Genomic DNA, 20,301 nt, shown 5'->3' with positions numbered 1-20,301 from the left:
ATAGTTTCGGTTACGTTGCGATGGTGTGGATCCGTTCGACTACGTTGGTCCGTCTACTTCATGGACTCGTTCTTCTTCCTAGCCGGATTTCAGGCAAGATGACCGTCACCTTGAATCTCACTACTATATTTGCTATGCTAGTTGTCTCGATGCTATCGCTATGTCGCGCTACCTACCACTTGTTTATCGAGCCTCCCAAATTGCCATGATAGCCTCTAACCTTTTCACCCTTCCCAGCAAACTGTTGTTTGGCTATGTTACCGGTTTGCTCAGTCCCTCTTATAGCGTTGCTAGTTGCAGGTTGTCCCATGTTGGGACATGGATATCATGGGATATCACAATATCTCGTATTTAATTAATGCATCTATATACTTGGTAAAGGATGGAAGGCTCGGCCTTTTGCCTGGTGTTTTGTTCCACTCTTGCCGCCCTAGTTTCCGTCATACCGGTGTTATGTCCTTAATTTTGCGTCCCTAACATGGTGAGGGTTTATGGGGCCCTCTTGACAGTTCGCTTTGAATAAAACTCTTTCAGCAAGGCCCAACATTGGTTTTAACATTTGTCATAATAATATTGAACTAAATAATTAATTGGCATAGGAAGTCATGAACCCGAGGGTTCTTTCTACATACACGGGGGCCAGTACCGATGGTGTTGGTCCCAAACTAGAGCACTGTGTGGGGCCGCCCCTTGGCAACTTGGGGTATGTTGGCACCTGTACGCGTAGCTCATCCGTTGTGGCCTGATGCGAGACACGCGCGGCTACTATCAGGGTGTCGGCACGTCGGGAGGTCTTGCTGGACTTGTTTTACCATTGCTGAAATGTCTTGTGCACCGGGATCCCGAGTCTGATGGGAGGGTCCCGCGATGGAGGATTGTCTCCGTGGATCGTGAGCTTGCCATGGGCTAACTAGGGACACCCCTGCAGGGTTTAGACTGGCGAGAGCCGTGCCCGCGGTTATGTGGCAGATGGGAATTTGTTAATATCCGGTTGTAGAGGACTTGAAGTAAACTCAACTAAAATACACCAACCGCGTGCGTAACCGTGACTGTCTCTTTTCGGAGAAGTTCGAGAGGAGAACACGGTTGGGTTATGTTTGAACGTAAGTAGTTCAGGATCACTTATTGATCATTACTAGTTTGCGACCGTTTGCGTAGTTTCTCATCTTACTCTTGTACTCGTAAGTTAGCCACCATACATTGCTTCCGCCGCTGCAACCTCACCACTTATCCTTTCCATACCCATTAAGCTTTGCTAGTATTGATACCCATGGTAATGGGATTGCTGAGTCCTTATGGCTCACAGATTACTACAACAATAGTTGCAGGTACATGTAATGTGATGTTCATGACGTGAGATCGGTGTTTTGCTAGTTTTGGAGTTCTTCTTCTTCGTCGATCTTGGGATAGGTTCCTAGTCGGCAGCCTGGCAGGGACGGAGCCAGAATATGACGATAGGGGGGGCAGGGGCTTGAACTAGAAGAATCAATCACAGTCAAAGAAGAGACAATATACGTACATCAAGCATAGTGTATATATATAATAATAAGGTCTAAATACTCAAAATATAGTTGTGGTTCTATAATTTAGATAAAGTTTTCATAACTATTAATCTGTATTTGGCACTACAACAATCATGATTAAGGCTCTCGATAATTTCTTCATAATTGGTTCCTAGTTTCAATTGGCTAGAAAATATTCTCAACAAAGCTCTTCCTCTTTATAATTACAAACGCATCTGAATCATTTCAGAGTTGTATTTTCTAGTTCTATAGTTCTAAGAGAACACATCAAAATAAATTATGGATTCCAAGATTGAGTTAGAAATCAAAAACTAACCGACAGCCTTAATCAAGAGTGTGTAGGATTGTATATTTGAGGAAATCGCCATCTTGCTGGCCGCGCGGGGGATAGGGGACGCAATGCAGCGTCCGCAACCTCCAAGTAGACGAGCCGACGGCGAGTGACGGAATAGGGCAGATAGATCGATCAGCGATCGGTCCTTTTTCTGAAGAAGAAAAAATGACCAATCAATCCACTTGCGGCTGTGTTAGCTGTATATGCTCGGTGTGGTTAGATAATGACCCGCATGCCGCAACGGTTTCTGCATGCACGATTGGATTAGGCCCTAAGCTGGCTCCTTTATCTATTTATTAGATTATATTTTACTTGGACTATAATAGCTAATGGACCTTTTAGTATACAGCAGCCCAACATGGGGGCGAGAGTACACGATGTAACGTTTAACCAGCCACATATGTAAGCTACCCTTAAAATTGTCCCTGCAGCCTGGGCTAGCAGGGTGGACGTCGTTTGAGCTTCTGTTTGTGTTTCATCCGTAGTCGGATGGTGTTCTATGTATGATGCATTGATGTATTCTTGTGGCTTTGTATGCCTTTTGTATGTATCACCATCTATTATGTAATAGTTTGATGTAATGATATCCACTTTGCAAAAGCGTGTCAATATGCGGTTCTATCCTTGGTGGGACCCTCGAGTCTCTTTAGGATAGTATCGCATATTGGGTGTGAAATTGGTATCAGAGTCTATCGTATTCCTTGAGCTTTTGAGTCTCGTCATAATCGTCGTTCCTTTTTTCTACCCGAGTGCTCTCGGTCTTATTCACCTTCTCTTTTGCGGTCTTATTCCTCCTTATCCTCTTTTACTTCCGTCTCGCTCCTAAGATCTTGGGACGAGATCTCTTGTTAGTGGAGGAGAGTTGTAACACCCTGAGACCGATGCTCCAGATGCCTTCCATTTATTTTAGTTGTTGCAGTGTTTTTTATTATGTTTGTTGCATTATCATAATTGTTTTGCATATTTCATTCCTATATGTTTATGCCATGATCATGTTGAGTGCCTTGTCATATCTTTGCTTCTTTCACCATGCTTATTTCACTTGTTATGCCATGTGTTTGCATTGTGCCATCCTATGTTGTTGCCAAAATCATCTCATATGCATATTATATATCATTTTGCACTAGAAAAATCCCACCAAGCCATCTGTGGCATCCATTTCATCATTTGAGCAAGTTTGGGAACATGTTATATTTGCAGCATGTAGCATTTTGTCATTTTTGTGCATTTAATACCATTTATGCCATGGGAAAGTTTTGCATATGAACATGTTCTTCATTCTGCCATCTTACTGCTAGAATTTATTTCATGCCATGAAGTGCCTTGTAATGAGTGCAACAAGCTTGCAAACATGCTATCATAAATCTGTTTCAGCCATGCCATGTTTATTTTGCTAAGTCTGAAACTGTCAGCATAACTTGCTATTTTGCATTGGTTGTATCATCTTGTCTATGAGTTTCTGGACAAAGTTCAGTGAGGGAGTTTTGTTAAGTGCATATTGTAGTAGCATGCCATGCTCTTGGTTGCCTTAATATGTTCCTGTAGCATGTAGTTTGCTAGACCTAAACATTGCATCCTGAATCTGTTTCCTGCCATGTTCTATGTTTTCACCAAGTCTGTTAAACTGTTATCAGTTGTCAGTTTGCCATGTTGTTTTGGTGATGATCCATTAAGTTTTAGAAATAGTTCAGTGATCATGTTTTGTAGTGGATGTTATGTATTTCAATGCCATGCCATTTGTTTCCATGTTTAAGTTCTCTTGCATATTTAAGTGATGCATCCAAGTGGGCATTTGTTGTTTTGGACAGCTTTGCATTGCATTTTGTTTTGTTCATCATTTGCAATCCATGCATCCGATTTTGGTGATATTTATACCGTTTTCAACTAGAATCTTCCCATCTATCCAGTGGCATACTTGGTTTGCCAAGAGTTTGCCCATATCTATCTTGTCAACACCTTTGTCTTTCCCGGCATCCTATCCCTCGTACGAGTAGCCTTAGCTCCATCTGTTGCATTCTTCATATGCATTCATGTTCATCGTGCATGTAGCATGTGTTCTTTTCCATGTCATGTTTATGCTTGTGTGTTTACCATATTGTTCGCTTATTTCCGGTTGTTCTCCTTCTCGATAGTTTCAGTTACGTTGCGATGGTGAGGATCCATTCGGCTACGTTGGTCCGTCTACTTCATGGACGCGTTCTTCTTCCTAGCGGGATTTCAGGCAAGATGACCGTTGATACGTCCATTTTGCATCATGCTTTTATATCGATATTTATTGCATTATGGACTGTTATTACACATTATGTCACAATACTTATGCCTATTCTCTCTTATTTTACAAGGTTTACAATGTTAAAAGTGAACTTAAACTTATTAGTAAACATGCTTCTATGGTTACCACTCAAGTAGAACAAGTACTTAAAGCTCAAAATGATTTTCTCAATGAATTGAATAGTAAAGATAATGATTATGTTGTTAGAGTGGCTACTAGAACTGGTAGAATGACTCAGGAACCTTTGTATCCTGAAGGCCATCCTAAGAGAATTGAGCAAGATTCCCTGAGAAATAATATAGATGCACCTAGTTCTTCTAAAAAGAAGAAAAAGAAAAATGATAAGACTTTGCATGCTTCTAGTGATCCTATTGTTGAAACACCTGAGAATCCAAATGATATTTCTATTTCTGATGCTGAAACACAATCTGGTAATGAACCTGAAACTAATGATAATGTTAATAATAATGTCCATGATGATGCTCAACCTAGTAATGATAATGATATAGAAATTGAACCTGTTGTTGATCTTGATAACCCACAATCAAAGAATCAACGTTATGATAAGAAAGACTTTTTTGCTAGGAAACATGGTAAAGAAAGAGAGCCTTGGGTTCAGAAACCCATGCCTTTTCCTCCCAAACCATCCAAGAAAAAGGATGATGATGATTTTGAGCGCTTTGCTGAAATGATTAGACCTATCTTTTTGCGTATGCGATTAACTGATATGCTCAAAACTAATCCTTATGCTAAGTACATGAAAGATATTATTACAAATAAAAGAAAGATACCAGAAGCTGAAATTTCCACCATGCTTGCTAATTATACTTTTAAGGGTGGAATACCAAAGAAACTTAGAGATCCACGAGTACCCGCTATACCATGCTCCATTAAAAGAAATTATGTTAAAACTGCTTTATGTGATCTTGGAGCCGATGTTAGTGTTATGCATCTCTCTTCATATCGTAGACTTGATTTGAATAAGTTGACACCTACTGAAATATCTGTGCAAATGGGTGATAAATCAACTGCTATACATGTCGGTATTTGTGAGGATGTGCCTGTTGTAGTTGCAAACATTACTATTTTAACGGACTTTGTTATTCTTGATATTCCCGAGGACGATAGTATGTCTATTATTCTTGGAAGACCCTTTTTGAATACTGCAGGGGCTATTATTGATTGCACTAAAGGCAATGTCACTTTTCATGTTAATGGTAATGAGCATATGGTACACTTTCCGAGGAAACAACCTCAAGTTCATAGTATCAACTCTATTGGAAAAATTCCATCGATTATATTTGGAGGTTTTGAATTTCCTCTTCCTACTGTCAAGAAGAAATATGATATTCTTATTATTGGGGATGTGCATATCCTCGTTGAGGTAACATAGTGTTATACGAAATTTCTCTGGTTCCATGTTATTCGGAATGAGTTCGTTAACAAGACTTGATCAACCTTGTTATGGATTTCTTTTGATGATCATGAGATGGATGAAACTAGAAGGCATAACCTTCTGTACCCAACTTTTACTTTATGTTATTTATAAAATAAAAATAAATATTTGTCTGTCTGTTATCCGATTATCCGTGCAATATAAAAATACCTCAAAAATAAAAGTTCTCCAAATGCCCTGAAAATTCAATATGATTTTTTCTAGAATATTTGAGAATTAATGGAACAAAGAACACACCAGGGGGGGCAACCACCTTGCCACGAGGGTGGAGGGCACGCCCACCCCTCTAGGGCGCGCCCCCTGCCTCGTGGGACCATGGTGGCCCTCCTCCACTTATTCCAGCACCCACACACTTCATCTTCATCCCCCAAACAAGAAAAACCAGCTCAAACCAGAGTCCAAGCTCATTTTGCTGTCATTTTCGATCTCCTTGCTCAAAGCACCTCTCACAAAACTGCTTGGGGAGATTGTTCCTTGGTATATATGTGACTCCTCCATTGGTCCAATTAGTTTTTGTTCTAGTGCTTTATTCATTGCAAATTTTTGCTGCATAGGTGACCCTGTTCTTGAGCTTGCATGTCAAATTTATATGGTCAAAAGTAGTTGTGATGCATGATATAGGCCCTAGGCACTTGTAGGAGTAGTTGCTATCAATATTATTGAGTTTGGTTTACTTTTATTCTGAAGTTACTAAAAAAATTCAGAATTTTTCAGAAATGATGAGGAGACTTTTGAGGGGCTCGTCGAGTCAAAGCTCGAAGGAAAAGGCACCGAAGCCTAAGTATAATCTGCCTCGCACCGCGGAGGTTTGGGCGTGTGAATGGCCTTGCGAGGATTTCTTAAGAGCAGCCGGGATTTATGAAGATTTTCATGAGTTGGCTCAGACTGCAGGCCTTACCGCTTTCCTCCACGACTAATGCGATCAGTATCTCTTGCTCACAAATACCTTTGTGCAAAACTTTCATTTTCATTCTAGGAACTCACCACCTATGGTGGAATTTCATTTATATGATGTGCATAAGGAGATGTCACTTTATGATTTTTGTCAGATCTTTTTAGTCCCTTTCGGGGGCAAGACAGAAGAACCACATCATGATGATGTGGAGGGATTTATTGACACTATCACTATAGGGGAAACAAGGAAGGTTTCCGATGCACGAATCACTAGCATACATTTTTCCTGTTTTACGCTACTTTGCATTATTTGCTAGTCGTTGCTTAATTGGTCGCGGAAACTATGGAAACCTGAGTATCCCTGATATTATTATTTTGCACCACGGTTTATACGGTGATAACTCTTTTAGTATGGGCAGCATTATCGCCAAACGGTTAAGTCTGAACCGTACCAAGGGCCCCATCTTTGGAGGCATCTATGCTACATGCCTAGCTGCACATTTTAACATACCTATTAGGCATGCTAAGAAGGAAGAAAAAGTGCTGCCCCATGTTTATCTAGATTATAAAAGTATGGTAGCACATGATTTTATTGTTAAGAATAGGGAAGGAGAGCTTAAATATCAATTATTCTTTAATAAACATCATCCTGAGACTATTACCTTGCCTGCTCCTTCTTTGTTTGATTTGACTGTAGGCACGTACCTTATTCCGTTGACGGCTATCCACGCCTACCGGAACCCTGCACCATCCGAGGAGCCAGAGCAGGAACCACAATTTGATCCTTCACGACAGTCTAATTACCAGTGGGATCCAGAGATGATTGTCAGCCAGTGGCAATCGGAGTCTTCCTCTTCTACATCACAGTACGACCCCAACTATTATTATGGATATCCGCCAGCCCAGCCATTGCCATAGACCAACTTAGGCCAAAAGCCTAAGCTTGGGGGAGTACGTATTTCTCACCGACATTACATTCATGTTCACACACTCATTGCTAGATGTTCGTGCTCGTACTTTTTCATTTGTATCATTCATGCTAGTTTAATTTCCTTTTTTATGCTTTCTTCTTGTGTGTTAATAAACCTTAAGAAAAACAAAAAAATAGTTGTAGTTTTTAATTAGTTTACTTTCCATGCTTGTAGTAGTTATTAAAAAGAAAACCCAAAAAGATTTCATGTTCTTCTTTTGCTTGTTGGGAGCTTTCCCGAGTAAATAGTTTTATTTATTTTCTTTTCTTTGGGGGTCGATTGGAGAAGACCATAATTAAATTGTTGAGGTGGCTCTTATATGCATTATTTTTTATCTGATAAAAGAGCCCATATTGCCTTGTCTTCTCTTGTTTATTGAATGCTTGCAGATTCCAGCTTAGTCCAATGCACGTGCACTATTATTATTATTCACATCGTTTGGTCGTGCAAGTGAAAGGCAATTATGATGATATATGATGGACTGGCTGAGATGAGAAAAGCTGGTATGAACTCGACCTCTTTTGTTTTTGTAAATATAATTAGTTCATCGTTCCTGATTTAGCCTATTATGAATAAACGTGTTTGCAATGACAACTAGAGATCATAGTTTCTTGTGCCATGCTTGATTAGCTATGAGTTATAATGGTTTACCTTGCGTGCCAACATGCTATTGAGATGGTTATGATGTGGTATGATAGGGTGGTATCCTCCTCTGAATGATTTAAGTGACTTGACTTGGCACATGTTCACGCATGTAGTTGAAACAAAATCAACATAGCCTTCACGATATTTATGTTCATGGTGGATTATATCCTACTCATGCTTGCATTCAGTGTTGATTAATTTTAATGCATGTCCATGAATGTTGTCGCTCTCCAGCTGGTCGCTTCCCAGTCTTTTGCTAGCCTTCAACTGTACTAAGCGGGAATACTGCTTGTGCATCCAAACTCCTTAAATCCCAAAGTTATTCCACATGAGTCCACTATACCTACCTATATACGGTATCTACCTGCCGTTCCAAGTAAATTTGTATGTGCCAAACTCTAAACCTTCAAATAAATATCCTGTTTTGTATGCTCGAATAGCTCATGTATCAACTAGGGTTGTCTGTGTATTCCATGTTAGGTGGGTTATTCTCAAGAGGAGTGGACTCTGCTCCTCACTCACGAGATAAATGGCTGGTCACCGGGATGTCCAGTCCCATGCTTTATGCAAACTAAATCAAAATAATTGCAAACAAAACTCCCCTCGGGACTCTTGTTAGTTGGAGGCACTCGTTGTTTCGAGCAAGCCATGGATTGATGCCTGTGGTGGAAGGGGAATATAGACTTTACCATTCTATTTGGGAACCACCTATAATGTGTGTAGCATGGAAGATATCGCCATCTCTTGGTTGTTATGTTGACAATGAAAGTATACCGCTCAAAATATTATTCACCTCTGTTTCAAAACCGAGCTCTGGCACCTCTACAAATCCCTGCTTCCCTCTGCGAAGGGCATATCTATTTACTTTTATGCTGAGTCATCATCCTCTTATCAAAAAGCACCAGTTGGAGAGCACCGCTGTCATTTGCATTCATTACTGTTAGTTTACATTGAGTACGACTTGACTGGATCTCTTTTACCATGAATTACAATGTCTAGTCAGTCCTTGGTCTTTAAAGGTGCTCTGCATTTATGTTTTGCGGTCTCAGAAAGGGCTAGCGAGATACCACCATGTTATATCATATTATGATTGTTTTGAGAAAGTGTTGTCATCCGAGTTTTATTATTATGGCTCGCTAGTTGATTATGCTATTGATATGAGTAACTTGAGACCTATGCGTTATTGCAAATGTGGTTAGTTATAATCTTTGCTGAAAACTTGAATGCTGGCTTTACAAATTTACAACAACAAGAGCAAACAGAGTTTGTAAAAGTTTTTCTTTATCACTCTCAGTTTGTCAACTGAATTGCTTGAGGACAAGCAAAGGTTTAAGCCTGCTGGAGTGGATACGTCTCCAACGTATCTACTCTTTTGCCCTTGTTTTGGACTCTAACTTGCATGATTTGAATGGAACTAACCCGGACTGACGCTGTTTTCAGCAGAATTACCATGGTGTTATTTATGTGCAGGATCAAACGTTCTCAGAATGACCTGAAACTTCACGGAGACATTTTTCAGAAAATAAGAAAAATACCTGCCAAAGATGAAGGCCAGGGGGGCCACCGTCTTGCCACGAGGGTGGGGGCGCGCCCCCTACCTCGTGGGCCCCCTGTTGCGTCTTCGACTCCAACTCCACCTCCATATAATGAGTTTTGATGAGAAAAAAATCAGGGAGAAGAAATCATCGCATTTTACGTTACGGAGCCGCCGCCATGCCCTAAAACCTCTCGGGAGGGCTGATCTGGAGTCCGTTCGGGGCTCCGGAGAGAGGAATCCATCGCCATCATCATCATCAACCATCCTCCATCACCAATTTCATGATGCTCACCACCGTGCGTGAGTAATTCCATCATAGGCTTGCTGGACGGTGATGGGTTGGATGGGATCTATCATGTAATCGAGTTAGTTTTGTTAGGGTTTGATCCCTAGTATCCACTATGTTCTGAGATTGATGTTGCTATGACTTTGCTATGCTTAATTCTTGTCACTAGGGCCCGAGTGCCATGATTTCAGATCTGAACCTATTATGTTTTCATCAATATATGAGTGTTCTTGATCCTATCTTGCAAGTCTATAGTCACCTATTATGTTTTATGTTCCGTTAACCCCGAAGTGACAATAATCGGGATACTTATCGGTGATGACCGTAGTTTGAGGAGTTCATGTATTCACTATGTGTTAATTCTTTGTTCCGGTTCTCTATTAAAAGGAGGCCTTAATATCCCTTAGTTTCCGTAAGGACCCCGCTGCCACGGGAGGGTAGGACAAAAGATGTCATGCAAGTTCTTTTCCATAAGCACGTATGACTATATTCGGAATACATGCCTACATTATATCAATGAACTGGAGCTAGTTTTGTGTCACCCTAGGTTATGACTGTTACATGATGAACCGCATTCGGCATAATTCTCCATCACCGATCCATTGCCTATGAGCTTTCCATATATTGTGCTTCGCTTATTTACTTTTCCGTTGCTATTACTATCATCACTAAAAAATACCAAAAACATTGCTTTTACTATGGTTACCTTTTGTTACCGTTATCACTACTATCATATTACCTTGCTACTAAACAGTTTGCTGCAGATATTAAGTTTCTAGGTGTGGTTGAATTGACAACTCAGCTGCTAATACTTGAGAATATTCTTTGGCTCCCCTTGTGTCGAATCAACAAATTTGGGTTGAATACTCTACCCTCGAAAACTGTTGCAATCCCCTATACTTGTGGGTTATCAATGACGAGGAGGGAGTAGTTCTCCCTCGGGGCTGAGGGTATGTACCAGTAGCTATGTGTTTGATCTCTCTCTCTCTCTCTCTCTCTCTCTCTCTCGTGTTCTTGAGGTGGTACGATCTTGATGTATCGCGAGCTTTGCTATTATAGTTGGATCTTATGATGTTTTCTCCCCCTCTACTCTCTTGTAATGGATTGAGTTTTCCCTTTGAAGTTATCTTATCGGATTGAGTCTTTAAGGATTTGAGAACACTTGATGTATGTCTTGCGTGGGATACCCGTGGTGACAATGGGGTATTCTATTGATCCGCCTGATGTATGTTTTGGTGATCAACTTGCGGGTTCCGCCCATGAACCTATGCATAGGGGTTGGCACACGTTTTCGTATTGACTCTCCGGTAGAAACTTTGGGGCACTCTTTGAAGTACTTTTGTGTTGGTTGAATAGATGAATCTGAGATTGTATGATGCATATCATATAATCATACCCACGGATACTTGAGATGACATTGGAGTATCTAGGTGACATTAGGGTTTTGGTTGATGTGTGTCTTGAGGTGTTATTCTAGTATGAACTCTATGATAGATTGAACGGAAAGAATAGCTTCATGTTATTTTACTACGGACTCTTGAATAGATTGATCACAAAGGATAACATTGAGGTGGTTTCGTACCCTACCATAATCTCTTCGTTTGTTCTCTGCTATTAGTGACTTTGGAGTGACTCTTTGTTGCATGTTGAGGGAAATTTATATGATCCATTTATGTTATTATTGTTGAGGGAACTTGCACTAGTGAAAGTATGAACCCTAGGCCTTATTTCAACGCATTGCAATACCGTTTGTGCTCACTTTTATCATTAGTTACCTTGTTGTTTTTATATTTTCAGATTACAAAAACCATTATCTACTATCCATATTGCACTTGTATCACCATCTCTTCACCAAACTAGTGCGCCTATACAATTTACCATTGTATTGGGTGCGTTGGGGACACAAGATGCTCTTTGTTATTTGGTTGCAGGGTTGCTTGAGAGAGACCATCTTCATCCTACGCCTCCCATAGATTGATAAACCTTAGGTCATCCACTTGAGGGAAATTTGCTACTGTCCTACAAACCTCTGCACTTGGAGGCCCAACAACGTCTACAAGAATAAGGTTGTGTAGTAGACATCAATGGGTATGGGCACTCCCCTTGGCAACTGCCAAGCTTGGGGGAGTGCCCCGGTATCGTATCACCATCACTTTTATCTTTACCATTTCTCTTAGTATGATCCTCTTGATAATATCTTGATCTATTAGAATAAAGTTTTAGTATGATCTAGTTTTTAGTTTTGCTTTATGATCCTTCTATGTAATCGAGTCCGTGAGCTATATATAATAAAGATTAGTGTTGAGTCAAGGGCTTGATTATTTTGCTATGATCTCGAGGGAATAAAATAAAAGAGAAGAAATAGAAGGAAATAAAGAGATCATAAGGATCTTATGGAGAGTAATGACTTCACATATAAAAGTATGATGAATAAAAGTTGTTGAAAGTTGACAAACATAGTTTTGGTCATTGTTGCAATTAATAGGAAGTAATAAAGAAAGAGAGGTTTTCACATATAAATATACTATCTTGGACATCTTTTATGATTATGAGCACTCATTAAAATATGACATGCTAAAGAGTTGACATTGGACAAGGAAGACAACGTAATGGGTTATGTTTTCTTACATCTGAGATAAATTATATTGTCATGGATCGTCCAACATGTTGAGCTTGCATTTCCCTCTCATGCTAGCCAATTTCTTTGAACCAAGTAGAGATACTACTTGTGCTTCCAAATATTCCTAAACCCATTTTTGCCATGAGAGTCCACCATGCATACCTATGGATTGAGTAAGATCCTTTAAGTAAGTTGTCATCGGTGCACGCAATAAAAATTGCTCACTAAATATGTATGATCTATTAATGTGGAGAAAATAAGCTTTATACGATATTGTGATGTGGAAGAAGTAAAAGCGACATACTGCATAATGAAGGTCCATATCACATGTGGCAATATAAAGTGACATTATTTTGCATTAAGATTTTGTGTATCCAATCATAAAAGCGCATGACAACCTCTGCTTCCCTCTGCGAAGAGCCTATCTTTTATTCTTGTCTTATACTTCATGCAAAGAGTCATGGTGATATTCACCTTTCCTTTTATATTTTATCCTTTGGCAAGCACAATGTGTTGGAAAGATCCTGATATATATAGCTAATTGGATGTGAGTTTTCATGAACTATTATTGTTGACATTACCCTTGAGGTAAAAAGTTGGGAGGCAAAACTATAAGCCCCTATCTTTCTCTGTGTCCGATTAAAACTTCATACACATAAATAATGCGTGAGTTTTAGCAATTGTGAAAGACTAAATGATAGTTGAGTATGTGGACTTGCTGAAAAGCTCTTATATTTACTCTTTCCTATGTTATGATAAATTGCAACTGCCTCAATGACTGAGATTAGAGTTTGTTAGTTCTCAATGAAGTTTATGGTTCAGACTTGAAATTGTGATTGAATTGTTACTTTAGCATAAGAGATCATATGACAATATATATATATGGCTGTTCTAAGAATGATCATGACGCCCTCATGTCCGTATTTTATTTTTATAGACACCTCTATCTCCAAACATGTGGACGTATTTTTCGATTACGGCTTTCGCTTGAGGACAAGCGAGGTCTAAGCTTGGGGGAGTTGATACGTCCATTTTGCATCATGCTTCTATATCGATATTTATTGCATTATGGGCTGTTATTACACATTATGTCACGGTACTTATTCCTATTCTCTCTTATTTTACAAGGTTTACATGAAGAGGGAGAATGCCGGCAGCTGGAATTCTGGGCTGGAAAAGGAGCAAATATTAGAGACCTATTCTGCACAGCTCCAAAAGTCCTGAAACTTCACGGAAGTCATTTTTGGAATTAATAAAAAATACTAAGTGAAGAAAGTACCAGAGAGGGCCCACACCCTGGCCACGAGGGTGGGGGCGCGCCCTACCCCCCTCGGTGCGCCCCCTGCCTCGTGGGCCCCCTGCTGGCCCTATGATGCCCATCTTTGTCTATATGGAGTCTTTCGTCGAGGAAACAATCATAAGCAAGCTCACGGGACGAAACTCCGCCGCCACGAGGCGGAACCTTGGCGGAACCAATGTAGGGCTCAGGCGGAGTTGTTCTGCCGGGGAAACTTCCCTTGGGGAGGGGAAAATCATCCCCATCGTCATCACCAACGATCCTCTCATCAGGAGGGGGTCAATCTCCATCAACATATTCACCGGCACCATCTCACACTACTAGGAAAACGCTTATAGGTAGAATTTTACTAGTAGCGCTAGTTTAAGCAGTAGCGCTATTGCTAAGTACTAGTAGCGCTGGGAATAACAAGTGCTACTGGTACAATTTAGCAGTAGCGCTGGTTTGGGTGGACGGAACTACTGTTAAATGTGGAACACCACACGGCCAGGTCAAGAGATACTACCAGCGCTTGGAACCTACGCAGTGCTACAACTAAAGCAATAGCACTAATGCTCTTTGTCATCCCGCGCTACAGCTGTGGATAGAAATCCACTGGCCCGACTGGCCTCCTAACCTCTCTCTCTCTCTCATTTCTCTCTCTCTCTCTCTCTCTCTCTCTCTCTCTCTCTCTCTCTCTCTCTCTCTCTCTCTCTCTTTCCCACGCCATCCCCAAATCACCGCCCCTGCCTCCGGCCTTCACTACCAACTCCAGCGAGCTCTGGCGCCGTCCAGCATGCCCACGACTCCCCCTCACCGAGCTCTACCTGCTCCACCTCTTCGATCTGCTTTCCCCTGCCTTGTGTGGTCGCTCGCTTCGGTCAAACCTCGCTAGGGTTTCAGTGCTTGCGGGGCTAGGTCATCGGCGTGGTTCCGGCGCATTGCTCCGGTGTGACTCGCCTCCTAGTTGTGCCTAGGTGTCACACACATCACTGATGCGGCCCAGTGGTCGCTGGCGATGCGGCGGTCGCCTGCCTCTCCATGGCTTCGTGTACCTCGCCTCCTGCCGCCGTGTGACGGCGGTGAGTTGGCCACACCGCAACTGCGGCGGTGGCGATGCACGGCCTCGTCTATAACCCTTCATGGTGAGCTTCTCCTTCTCTGCCCTACTGCTGCCTCTATTGCCTAGACCATGGCCACGGTGATCTTGGTCCTCTTCGTGTACTGGTAATATGACTTAGGTTTTTGAGGACGCTTGGATTGATGGCTATGGTCGGCTACTTGATTTGTGCTTTGCTGAAATTAGTTGGGGTAGTTGGTTACTATTTAGGGTTCATATTTGGGCCTAGATTTGTTGATGTGCTAATGCTCCTGTTGATCCACTAGTCCATACTCTAGTTCTAGTTCATGCCTATGGGCTGGTCATTGGGGATTTAGTGCTGCTGGTGGTCCTATGTGCACTTGTTTGATATACTAGCACTGTATCCTTAATTGACAATTAAACCATTAACCTACCATGCATATAGATGTGTTCCTGTGGAATTGATGCTACTCTAACTCTGTGATCAACTTGTGGTCATGATCTAGTTCTGGTTGTAGTTCTTGTTATTTAAATGTTCCTTTTATTTCAGTTTCTCTTGCTACAAGTATAATTACATGCTTATATTCTTGTTGGTCACTTGTTACTCTTCAAGCTGGTATATGTGTTTAATACATATTAGTTTTTATTTAAATACCATGTACTGGTATTTCTTGTTCTGTTTAGTACATCATCTTTTAGTGGTTTAGTTGTATATTGCACATCACATAGTCTGGTAGTTGCATGTGGTGACACTTCTTTTATTGCTTTAGTTATATCAGATGTTTCTTTTACATGCTTAGTAATTAACAATATCATTGGTTTAAAGGATATAGCCCTTTATTTATAGATACTTATATTGCTTTACCTGGTTCAGTTTAGAAATATTTATTAGTTTTTTCCATGTTTAATTGATAACTACTTGGATCATGGAGGGTGGCACTTGCAGACTTGTGAATCAATCAAGATGCATTTACAATCTTGATCATAAAAGCTTTTGTAAGATAAGCTTGTGTCTAACTTTGCTTCCTCACTTTGCTTCTATTATTCCAGTTAATTGAAAAGGATCCAAACAAGGCAGTTCCATTGTTCTGAGTAGCTCTTAACAGTGGTGAACAATTGAGAGTGCATTAAAGGATATGGCTACTATACTGAAACAAGCAAACTGGGCTGAAGAAGCCATCGATGCAATAAGATCCTTCCATGACCATTGTCCAAATGAAGCTCGGGGGTCTCTTGACAATATTCTTGTTGACCTATACAAGGTATCTCGGGCCTGTAAATTTACGTATATAATCTAATAATAAACCCATATCACATTCGTGTATGAATTGGTAGCCTAGTATTTATAACAATCTTCATCTGTGTTGAACCAGAAATGCGGTAGGACAAAAGAGCAGATTGAAATGCTGACAGTGAAGCTGAGAATGGTTGATGAGGATCTAGCTTCTGGTCGGTGGAAAGCAAAGCTGAAATGCTCTACAAGTATATATCTCGGCCCTGGATTCGGCGTCCACGGCCAAACCCAGGTACCTAGAAACTCCCCTCTATTCTATTTTAGACCGTAATACTAGTCAAATAGACCGTAATACTAGTACGATTGTGTAGCTAGAGAGATATTGTTGGTTATGATGCTTATTGATTGACACACCAAGTGTTGTTACTACTGATGATTACTAGTAATACAACAAACTTTGCTTGCGAATGACCTGGGAATTACTCCTACTTGGTGCACAAACTTTGCTTGTTGCAATTTGCCTCAGAATCTTGGATTCAGAATATATAATAAGATTTGGTCATGCCTAGCACTGTATCCTTCTTAAGTTGGGTTTTCCCCAATTTCTAGGACCGGTCTGTTAGGTACTACTTATAATTCATATATACTATGTTGCTGCTATATGCTTTCGTTTCTGCCATTGTTACTTAGTGCTCTATAGGTTACTGTTATATTGTACTAATGCTCCAGGTTCTTTTGAGTTCCTAGTAGTGGTCTTGGTTCATTATTTAATTCCAGGATTTGTGAGTTCCTAGTAGGGAACACATGGACATGAAGCTACGGCGGTGACGAAGACGATATCGACATGGGGCTGCGGCGAGGATGATGACGACGACATCGGCATTGACACAGGGCTACGGTGGCGACGAAGACGACGACATCGTCATGGTGCTGCGGCGGCAGCGACGATGATGACATCAACACCATCAACACGGCCTATTGTTAAGTGTATATTGTACTAGCATGCCATGCTCTTAGTTGCCTTAATATGTTCCTGTAGCATGTAGTTGCTAGACCTAAACGTTGCATCCTGAATCTGTTTCCTGCCATGTTCTGTGTTTTCACCAAGTATTTTAAACACTTATCAGTTGTCAGTTTGCCAAGTTGTTTTGGTGATGATCCATTAAGTTTTAGAAATAGTTCAGTGATCATATTTTGTAGTGGATGTTATGTATTTCAATTCCATGCCATTTGATTCCATGTTTAAGTTTTATTGCATATTTAAGTGATGCATCCAAATGGGCATGTTGCTGTTTTGGACAGCTTTGCATTGCATTTTGTTTCGTTCATCATTTGCAATCCGTGCATCCGATTCCGGTGATCTTTATATCGTTTTCAACTAGAATATTCCCATCTATCCAGTGGCATACTTGGTTTGCCAAGAGTTTGACCATATCTATCATGTCAACACCTTTGTAATTCCTGGCAACCTTTCCCTCGTACCAGTAGCCTTAGCTCCGTCTGTTGCATTCTTCATATGCATTCATGTTCATCGTGCATGTAGCATGTGTTGTTTTCCATGTCATGTTTATGCTTGTGTGTTTACCATGTTGTTTGCTTCTTTCCAGTTGTGCTCCTTCTCGATTGTTTTGGTTACATTGCGACGGTGAGGATCCGTTCGACTATGTTGGTCCGTCTACTTCATGGACTCGTTCTTCTTCCTAGCGGGATTTCAGGCAAGATGACCGTCACCTTGGCTATGCTAGTTGTCTCGATGCTATTGCTATGTCGCGCTGCCTACCACTTGTTTATCGAGCCTCCCCAATTGCCATGATAGCCTCTAACCTTTTCACCCTCCTAGCAAACCGTTGTTTCGCTATGTTACCGCTTTGGTCAGCCCCTCTTATAGCGTTGCTAGTTGCAGGTTGTTCCTTGTTGGGACATGGATATCATGGATATCATGGGATATCACAATATCTCTTATTTAATTAATGCATCTATATACTTGGTAAAGGGTGGAAGGCTCGGCCTTTTGCCTGGTGTTTTGTTCCACTGTTGCCGCCTTAGTTTTCGTCATACCGGTGTTATGTTCCTTAATTTTGCATCCCTATCATGGTGACGGTTTATGGGACCCTCTTGACAGTTCGCTTTGAATAAAACTCTTCCAGCAAGGCCCAACATTGGTTTTAACATTTGCCATAATAATATTGAACTAAATAATTAATTGGCATAGGGCGTCATGAACCTAAGGATTCTTTCTACATACACGGAGGCCAGTGCCGATGGTGTTAGTCCCAAACTAGAACACTGTGTGGGGCCGCCCCTTGGCAACTTGGGGTATGTTGGCACCTGTACGTGTAGCTCATCCGTCGTGGCCTGAGACAAGATACGCGCGGCTACTATCAGGCTGTCGGCATGTCAGGAGGTCTTACTTGACTTGTTTTACCATTGTCGAAATGTCTTGTGCACCCGGATTCCGAGTGTGATGGGAGGGTCACGCGATGGAGGATTGTCTCCGCGGATCGTGAGCTTCTCATGGGCTAAGTTGGGACACCCCTGCAGGGTTTAAACTGTCAAGAGCCGTGCCCGCGGTTACGTGGCAGATAGGAATTTGTTAATATCCGGTTGTAGAGGACTTGAAGTAAACTCAACTAAAATACACCAACCGCGTGCCTAACCGTGACTATCTCTTTTCGGGGAAGTTCGAGAGGAGAACACGGTTGGGTTATATTTGAACATAAATAGTTCAGGATCACTTATTGATCATTACTAGTTTGCGACCGTTTGCATAGTTTCTCGTCTTACTCTTGTACTTGTAAGTTAGCCACCATACATTGCTTAGCCGCCGCTGCAACCTCTCAACTTATCCTTTCCATACCCATTAAGCTTTGCCAGTCTTGATACCCATGGTAATGGGATTGCTGAGTCCTTGTGGCTCACAGATTACTACAACAACAGTTGCAGGTACATGTAATGTGATGATCATAACATGAGAGTGATGTTTTTCTTGTTTTGGAGTTCTTCTTCTTCATCGTCGATCTTGGGATAGGTTCCTATAGTCGGCAGCCTGGGCTAGCAGGGTGGATGTCGTTTGAGTTTTGTTTGTGTTTCATCCGTAGTCGGATGTTGTTCTATGTATGATGCATTGATGTATTCTTGTGTGTTTGTATGCCTTTTGTATGTATGCTCATCTATTATGTAATGCTTTGATGTAATGATATCCACCTTGCAAAAGTGTGTCAATATGCGGTTCTATCCTTGGCGGGACCCGCGAATCTCTTTACGATTGTATAACATATTGGGCGTGACAAGTTGGTATCAGATTCTATCGTATTCCTTGAGCTTTTGAGTCTCGTCATATTCGTCATTCCTCTTTTCTACTCGAGTGCTCTCGGTCTTGTTCACCTTCCCTTTTGCGCTCTTATTCCTCCTTATCCTCTTTTACTTCCATCTCGTTCCTAAGATCTCGGGACGAGATCTCATGTTAGTGGAGGAGAGTTGTAACACCGCGAGACCGATGCTCTAGATGCCTTCCATTTATTTTAGTTGTTGTCGTGTTTTTTATTATGTTTGTTGCATTATCATAATTGTTTTGGGTATTTCATTCCTACATGTTTATGCCATGATCATGTTGAGTGCCTTGTCATATCTTTGCTTCTTTCATCATGCTTATTTCACTTGCTATGCCATGTGTTTGCATTGTGCCATCCTATGTTGTTGCCAAAATCATATCATATGCATATTATATATCATTTTGCAGTAGAAAAATCCCACCAAAGCCATCTGTGGCATCCATTTCATCATTTGAGCAAGTTTGTGAACATGTTATATTTGCATCATGTAGCATTTTGTCATTTTTGTTCATTTGATACCATTTATGCCATGAGGAAGTTTTGCATATGAACATGCTCTTCATTATGCCATCTTACTACTAGAATTTATTTCATGCCATGAAGTGCCTTGTAATGAGTGAAACAAGCTTGCAAACATGCTATCATAAATCTGTTTCTGCCATGCCATGTTTATTTTGCTAAGTCTGAAACTGTCAGCATAACTTGCCATTTTGCATTGTTTGTATCATCTTATCTATGAGTTTCTGGACAAAGTTCAGTGAGGGAGTTTTGTTAAGTGCATATTGTACTAGCATGCCATGCTCTTGGTTGTCTTAATATGTTCCTGTAGCATGTAGTTGC

The sequence above is a fragment of the Triticum dicoccoides genome, chromosome 3A, assembly GCF_002162155.2.
Source record: "Triticum dicoccoides isolate Atlit2015 ecotype Zavitan chromosome 3A, WEW_v2.0, whole genome shotgun sequence".
In the NCBI taxonomy this organism is placed as follows: domain Eukaryota; kingdom Viridiplantae; phylum Streptophyta; class Magnoliopsida; order Poales; family Poaceae; genus Triticum; species Triticum dicoccoides.
The sequence above is the reverse complement of the archived record's forward strand: the minus strand, read 5'-3'. Positions refer to the sequence as shown.